Here is a 7,911-nt window from a genome sequence, read left to right on the forward strand (position 1 = left end):
ATGGCCTCTTTCCTTAAACCTCATATACTAACCCCTTCTAGACTCAAACTTTTCTTCTGTAGCTTCCTTACCTCTCTAACCCTTCAAAGAAGTGAAGAAGCAACCAGGCCTTGCTCTGGATTAGACTGTGACTTAAGGGAATGTTGTGGCTGGTTTGATCTTCTATCCAGACCACTGAAACTTTCTCCATTATCAGCAGTAAGGCTGTTTTGCTTTCTTATCATTTTTGTTTTCACTGGAGTAGCACTTTTAATTTCCTTCAAGAAGTTTTCCTCTGTATTCACAACATGCTAACTAGGTCCAGCTGTCAGCCGAGGTCAGCTTTCAGCATGCCTTCCTCAACAAGCTCAATCATTTCTAGCCTTTGATTTAAAGTGAGAAACCTAGGCCTCTTCCTTTCACTTAAACAGTTAGAGGCCATTGTAGGGTTATTAATTGGCCTAATTTCACTCTCCTTGCATCTCAGGTAATAGGGAGGCCCGAGGAGAGGGAGACAAGGAACAGCCGGTCAGTGGAGCATCACAACACAAACAACACTTAATGATTAAGTTCATCATCTTATATGCTTGTGAAGCCTCCAGAAAATTACAAAAAGATTACTGATCACAGATCACCGTGACAGATATAATAATAATGAAAAAGTTGGAAACATTGCAAGAATTACCAAATGCGATAGAGGTACAAAGCGAGTACATAATATTGGAAAAATGGCACTGATGGACTTGCTCAATGCAGGGTTGCCACAAACTTTCAATTTATGGAAAATGCAGTATCTGTTAAGTGTAATAAAGCAAAGCACAATAAAATGAAAGGTATGCTTATGCATGCATGTTATTTACGACACATCCCTCAAAATTGTTGCTGTACTTTATGATTCTAATACGATTTATTTATTTATGCCCCCCCCCCACTTGTGTGCTCTCTGTGTCCAATCACTGTGTGTTCTTCTCTGTCCGCTTCTATTTTTGTCAGCAGCCTGGGAATCTGTGTCTCTTTTTGTTGTTGTTGTTGCGTCATCTTGCTGCATAAGCTCTTTGTGTGTGCGGCGCCACTCCTGGGCAGGCTGAACTTTCTTTCGCACTGGGCAGCGCTCCTTATGGGGTGCACTCCTTGAGTGTGGGGCTCCCCTACGTGGGGGACACCCCTGTGTGGCACAGCACTCCTTGCGCGCATCAGCACGGCGCATGGGCCAGCTCCACACGGGTCAAGGAGGCCCTGGGTTTGAACCGCAGACCTCCCAGGTGGTAGGCGGATGCTCTACCAGGTGAGCCAAATCCACTTCCCTAACATGATTTAATTTAACAACACTCAACGATTTTGATAATGCTTCACCAATAGTTTTTAGTTTTTTTAAGCATCTCTAAGAGTTCCTCTTCAATCAGTCTTGCAAAATCCACATGTACTCATATACATATGCTTTTTTGGAATAGCCAAATCATGCCATACCAAAAGTGAATTCCAGGACAAGCAACACAATAGCAAACTCTGCAGAATCTCTCAAGCTCACTCAGTTCAAATCAACCACCCAAATGAAAGGCAATATTTTGGAATCTCTTATTAGAAAGCATAATATTATGTTTCCAACTTCATACAATTTCAGATTTACTTATTATTTAATAGTTATTAAGCATCTACTGTGTGTCATAGTGTGCTAAGTCCTAAGGACACATTGATAAATAAAATGCCATTCTTGCTAGGAGTTATAAATGTAGTTGGAAACACACTGTTGTCCCATTTGTATAGTAAGTGATATGTAGGCAATCTAATAATTTTAGGGGAAAGTGCAATAGAATATTTTTTATGTTATTCACAAATATGAAATGTAAGATTACTTATGATTTTCACAGATATCCTTTGATGTTGCATTTTTAAAGGTTTAGCATAAGCTACAAGAAGTGATCTGGTCTGTTTACTGTGATTAACATACTCTTAGGTTACAGTTTTTCTCAGCTAATTTGTTAACATTCCAGAACTATCTTCACATTCACAAAACTTGTTTGATTTGATTTTTACTGGTTTCGTGGGTTATATCATAATGCCATGAAAATAAAACAGTGTTTTGAAAGCTATCCATTAAAATCTAAAAGAAATCAATAACAAATATTTGAAAATAAGCTTTTATTGGAGAAACAATCCATTTTCCCTAAATCTTCTGAGAATTGTGCATTATGAAGTTTTGTCAATGAGGGGCATAAATTCATCAAAAATTTCTTGTCATTTTCAGAGTACAGTGACCTTTCTTATATTCCAAATAACATTTCCAGAATAGGGTAAAACAGTGCTTTCTAGGCTGAGAAGACATCATTCAAAGGTGCAAAACCAGATACAAGTCACATTATTTCTAAGAAGTTGTAAAACCTTCACACTTTATGAAAAATATTTCAGAGAGAGAGAATGATCAAATGATAGTATTCTTTACTCTAAAAGCACATCTGGATATTGTATCCATGGCATTTAATATAAAAGTGCTATTACAATTTTGTACTAGTGGAATTTTACAATGCAGTTGGATATAACAAGTGTGTTTCCATTTAAGGAATGATTATTTTAAGAATCACCCTCTAAACTGGAAATAGCTCTGAGTTAATAACTGACATGGTTTCAGCTATCTGATCAATAAGGAAAGGCCTTGCTACATGGAACAAAGGAGGCTGCACAAAACTGATAATCCACTTACCACATTAATTCATCTGAGAAATCAGTTGGAAGTCAATATGTCTACTAATCTTGATTCATTGATGAAGAAAATAAGTAAAATAAAAAATACAATCAAATTTTGCCTCGAAAGGTATGCTTTTTCAGCATGATATACATATCCATGATAGAGTATGCTGACAAACAAAGATACATACTCACATAAGTATCATGGGAGGAAAGAGAAGACTTATTTTAAAAGATAATTTCTTCAGGTGACTGCTACTGTCAAAGGATAATTCAGGCTTCTGAGTAACATAACTTGATAAATTCAGAACTGAACTATTATGATTTTAAGTGCAAAACTCTAAGGATTTGGTAAAAGAACTGAATTGTATTCTAAATTACCTCATTTCCAAGAGATTGATTTTCTACTAACACTCATTAGAAGGTCCAATCAGTCATGTATTACCGGACATAGTTAAGAATATCGTGAAATTTATACAACAGAACATAAAGAAACGGTTCCCAACACGAAGTTCATTAAGAGGCTGATTCAGAAGCCATTGCTCTCTTCAGTCAACTTAAAACTTTCCCGCCAGTAGCTGCTGAGTGTGATTGTGGTTGACAGTTAGCGTCTGACAGAATGCTCAGGGGTCTTCACTGAGAGACCTCTCAGTCATTCCGGGTGCATTTGCAATCCACGTAGCCAAAGCTCCTTGACAGAGACAAACACTTACTGCCTTTTTCAAAGGTATCCATGTAATAGAATATTAGTCAGCACGGTAAAGAAACAGATACAACAGCATGGATAACCACCAAAGGAATTCTGCTACGTGAAAGACGCCAGCCTCAAAAGTCCACATAAGCAAAATTATAGGACGCAGAAAGCTGATTAGTGATGGCCAACCTCATTGGTTGGGAAGGGGTTAACTGCACGTGTTCACATGGAATTGGTGGTGGGATGGAATTGTTCTATGTCCTAAGGGTGTGGAGGATACATCACTCTATGTAATCGCCGGAATTCACAGAACAGAACATTAAAAAGTATGAACTTTATTCTATCTGTAACAGGAATTTAAAAAGTAAAACTTAATTCTCCAAAGTAATTGGGGTGCCTACGACAAAGGATTCCAAGACGCTGCCTTGTGTCCACTTGGCTCATTGGTGGTACCTGGATACTGGATACTTACCCAGCTTTCAGATCACTGGCTTCTCCCTGGAGAGGATTTAGGTTTCTCCTTGTCTGAGTTGCTCTTTCTGCTGAGCCATGCTTCTCTCCCCAGTATCTCACACATAGCCTGATAGTCAGCAGCAGCCTTTTTTTTTTTCCCAACAACCCCACACTCCTCAAGACTCCATTTCTCTTCAAATCCTTAATGATGTGGCATAGCAGCATTTTTTAAAATAAATTGTTCAACCACAACAATTTCAAGAAAAGGGTGAAAAATTATTGATTGGGAGAAGGTGACTTCCAGGACTCAGATCATATCTCAGTGACAGTATTTATCTTTCCTCAAGCTGATAACAGTATTGATCCATCAGAGGTTGCAACTATCATTAAAGATACAATATTCATTAGAACAGTTCACCTATAATATGCTATAAATAATTATGAAGACAAGTAAGTGCTATTTATTGAATACCCACCAAGTTTTTGGCATAAATACTTCTGATTCTCATAAAGTAGTATCAATCTCATTGTAAAGCTGAAATAACTGAGAACCCAACAGCTTCCAGAACGAGTGCAGGGCCACACAAGTTAGTAAATGGCTAAGAAGGTGTGAGTAACCAGTCTGGGATTTGCACATACGTTTTCACCACAAGGATTTCAGGGTCATTGATTACAGGTTCGCTAGTGAGGCTCTCCTTCTCCATCTGGGACTAGTTCACACCCTCCCTGTGTGGACAGTGGAACTGCCCCACTGTCTAAAGGAGACTTTGTCTTCAGCAAGGCATGTTTATTCACACATTCAAGGTGGTTTTTTTTTTTTTATTGATTTTGTAAAAATATTACATTAAAAAAATATGAGGTCCCATTCGACCCCACCACCCCCACCGCACCCCTCCCCCCCTGCAACACTCACTCCCATCATCATGACACATCCATTGCATTTGGCAAGCACATCTCTGGGTATCTCTGCACCTCATGGTCATTGGTCCACATCATGGCCCACACTCTCCCCCATTCCATCCAGTGAGCCCTGGGAGGATTTACAATATCCGGTGATTGCCCCTGCAGCACCATCCAGGGCAGCTCCATGTCCCAAAGATGCCTCCACCTCTCATCTCTTCCTGCCTTTCCCCATACCCATCAGCCATCAAGGTGGTTCTTAATGGCCTTCCTGGCCACCCTATTGTAAATTGTACCCATCCCTTTTTTCCTATTTCCTTTTTGTTTATTTAGTTATTGTTTTTTCTCCAAACTAGTTTGGAAGCTCAATGAAGACTGAGGTTTTTGTCTGATTTATTCACTCCCGTACCCCTAGTGCCTAGAATAATGCCTGGCATATATAGTAAGTGCTCCATATTTATGGAATTAATAAATAAATATTATCTCATTCTACCCAAATCGCTCTCCTTGAGAATTTCAGGAAGTGTTTTCTGTGGCTGCTTGCACTCTAATGCTGCTGTTGATCTTTTTTTCCCCTCATCTATCTATATTGAGTAGAAAGTAACGTTAGGTCTATCAAATCAACTTCAGGAGCAATAAGATAAATACCAGATACATTCACTCAGAATATCCCTCTACCCAGGATATACAGTTTTTAAAATTATCATTATTTATGGTAATAAGAGGATTATTTTCCATTAGTTCCTTAGATATCTGAGTTATGAGGTAGAGCTATGAGTTAAAACATCTGCAGGTAACTGATCTCTTCTACCTACTGTGTTACTGAAGATGGGGGAAAATGTATATCATACTCTCTATCACTAATCTTATCATAAAATTATTCCACAAATTTAAACTGTGGGTTTCATCAATCCAACAGTTTACTAGTAAGCAGTAGACTCCAGACTTACATTTTGGAATCAGCCACACCCAAGGACCTAATCTCTCCACTCTGCTTATGTCCGGCCATCCTCAGTTAGTCCTTTCCTTTGCCTTCGGTGGACAGTCACTGCTAACCATTTCCACGTGGCCTGCCCGGTGAGCTTCCATATTCCTGAACCAAGGTAGAGCGCTGGCCACTAGGAATTTCTCCTTGAATTCCTGTTGACTAGATCTCTCTCATTCTGATACTGGAGATGACATTTTAATATCTCCTTTTCTCCAGATCTGCATTTTCTGGCCTTTTCTTTATGGAATCACATCCTCTATAGCGATCTCAAGTCCATTTACCATTGGGAAATGTATGTTCTGTAGAGTCACAAACTCTCAGAAACAGGAACTTAGAAAGTGGAGGGCTCTGACTACACACTGTTGGTGGCCTCATTAAGTAGCATTGTGGGTTTGTATTTATGTGAAGTACAGCTGTGGAAAGGATGGGCCAAGTGCAGAAATATGTAAATAAGCATTGAAACTTCATTTTTAGGTTCTAAAATCCTATTTGCAGTTAACCGCAAATCAGAGGAATTCTTTGTAAACCACAAAAGGATTTCTACAATCCCAGTTATACACACTATTTAAGATGTGTCAAATAGTGATTATTTGGAAGGAGTGAGGATGGAAAAAACCTTGAAAAAGGGCATGCTGTTCCCTAAGTCAAAACAGACAGCACATGTACATATTTGGTTTTCATTACAAAAAAAATGTCTTTTTTTTCTCCCTATTTATAAATTATGAGGCATTCTGGTGGTGGTGGTTTTGTTAGTTAGTTTGTTTTAATTTGTTTTCCTGACAAAGAATAAAAACTAACTTTAAGAAAGTCACAGATATAAACCAACCTTAACTCTTCTGCTAATTAATGCTATCAAAGGACCTAACAGGATTATTTGGCAGTCGTTTTTATCTCCGCACGATGAGCAGCTTCAAATAGCTTCCCATCTCTCATTACCAGTTGGACGTCATCTAAAAACTGAGTAACAGTAGCAACTGCTCCTAGTAAAAGACTATGAGGTAAAAGAAGATAAGCAGTCACATAATTATCTAATGAGCATTTTTGCCCAAGGTAATTTTAAGGTCAAGATCTGCTGGGAGAAGAGTAGTAAGGTAGTTTTCTTTTTTGACAATTTTTAAAAAACCTTTTAACCTGAACACTTTTCATGTGGTTATTTTTATTTTTTTCCTACACACATAGACACGCAATCGATACTCACCATTTTCATTTTAGAAAAAAAGTTCTATGCATTCCTCAGTCATGCATATAAACATACCTACAGCTAAAATAATTGAAAATAATACATTTCAAAGGGAATTGATCTGCAGGTTGTCTGCACTGTACTCAACTCTTCTCCTTCCACATCCAACATTTGGGTTCAGGATCGCCTTGAAAGGAAATACTATGACATCAACTGCACAAGAAATATGGGAGAGTTTTGGTAAATATTTCCAGAGTCTTTATAAACTTGAAAGTAAAATTCCTTTTAAGAGGATAAGCCACAGCATGAACGTCACAATCATATTCTATATGTCAATTTAAGGCTGAATATCATCAGTGGATATATTTAACTTTGAGCAGATTTGTAAATAACTATTATCATTTCCAAATTTATATATAAAACTATGTCTTCTGAATATAATTTTTTCATTGCCTAATTTTTAATTTTTCTACATTGCTATTACAAATCAATTTCTAATTTACGCAAATTTATGAGATAAAATGTTTTCTATTTTGAGAATTAAATAGATTGCATTGTGTTTTTTCAATACTTTAAAAGATAAAAGAAAGTACTATGAATAAATATATGTAGGAATATTTGTAAATGGCTTGTGAGTCAAAAGGTTTTCTAGGAATGAAAAAGGAAACATGCAAAATAATTCCACATTTTTGACAATCAAAACTAAAGTGAAATTTGTCTGAACAACTCTGGTAATTAAAGGGTATTTATTCCACTATCATTTGTAAGACAATTAGGCAAAAACAGCATTGATGTATGATTTAATTTTTACCATCAAAAAACATATTCCACCCATGGTTTCAAATAGGAGTTTTTCTAAGCCGTATATTAATGGTATTAAATAATTAGTATTTGGGAAATTATTTTAACCATTTCCCCCTCTTCTCTCATAAGCTAAATTATTTGCTATTTCTGAAAGTAATACCACTGTACTTGGAATAATTTACAGTAAACACACATCCTCTTAATCACATCACAGGAGCTTAAATAGATTGG

This window comes from Dasypus novemcinctus, chromosome 22 (genome assembly GCF_030445035.2).
Source record: "Dasypus novemcinctus isolate mDasNov1 chromosome 22, mDasNov1.1.hap2, whole genome shotgun sequence".
Classification (NCBI taxonomy): domain Eukaryota; kingdom Metazoa; phylum Chordata; class Mammalia; order Cingulata; family Dasypodidae; genus Dasypus; species Dasypus novemcinctus.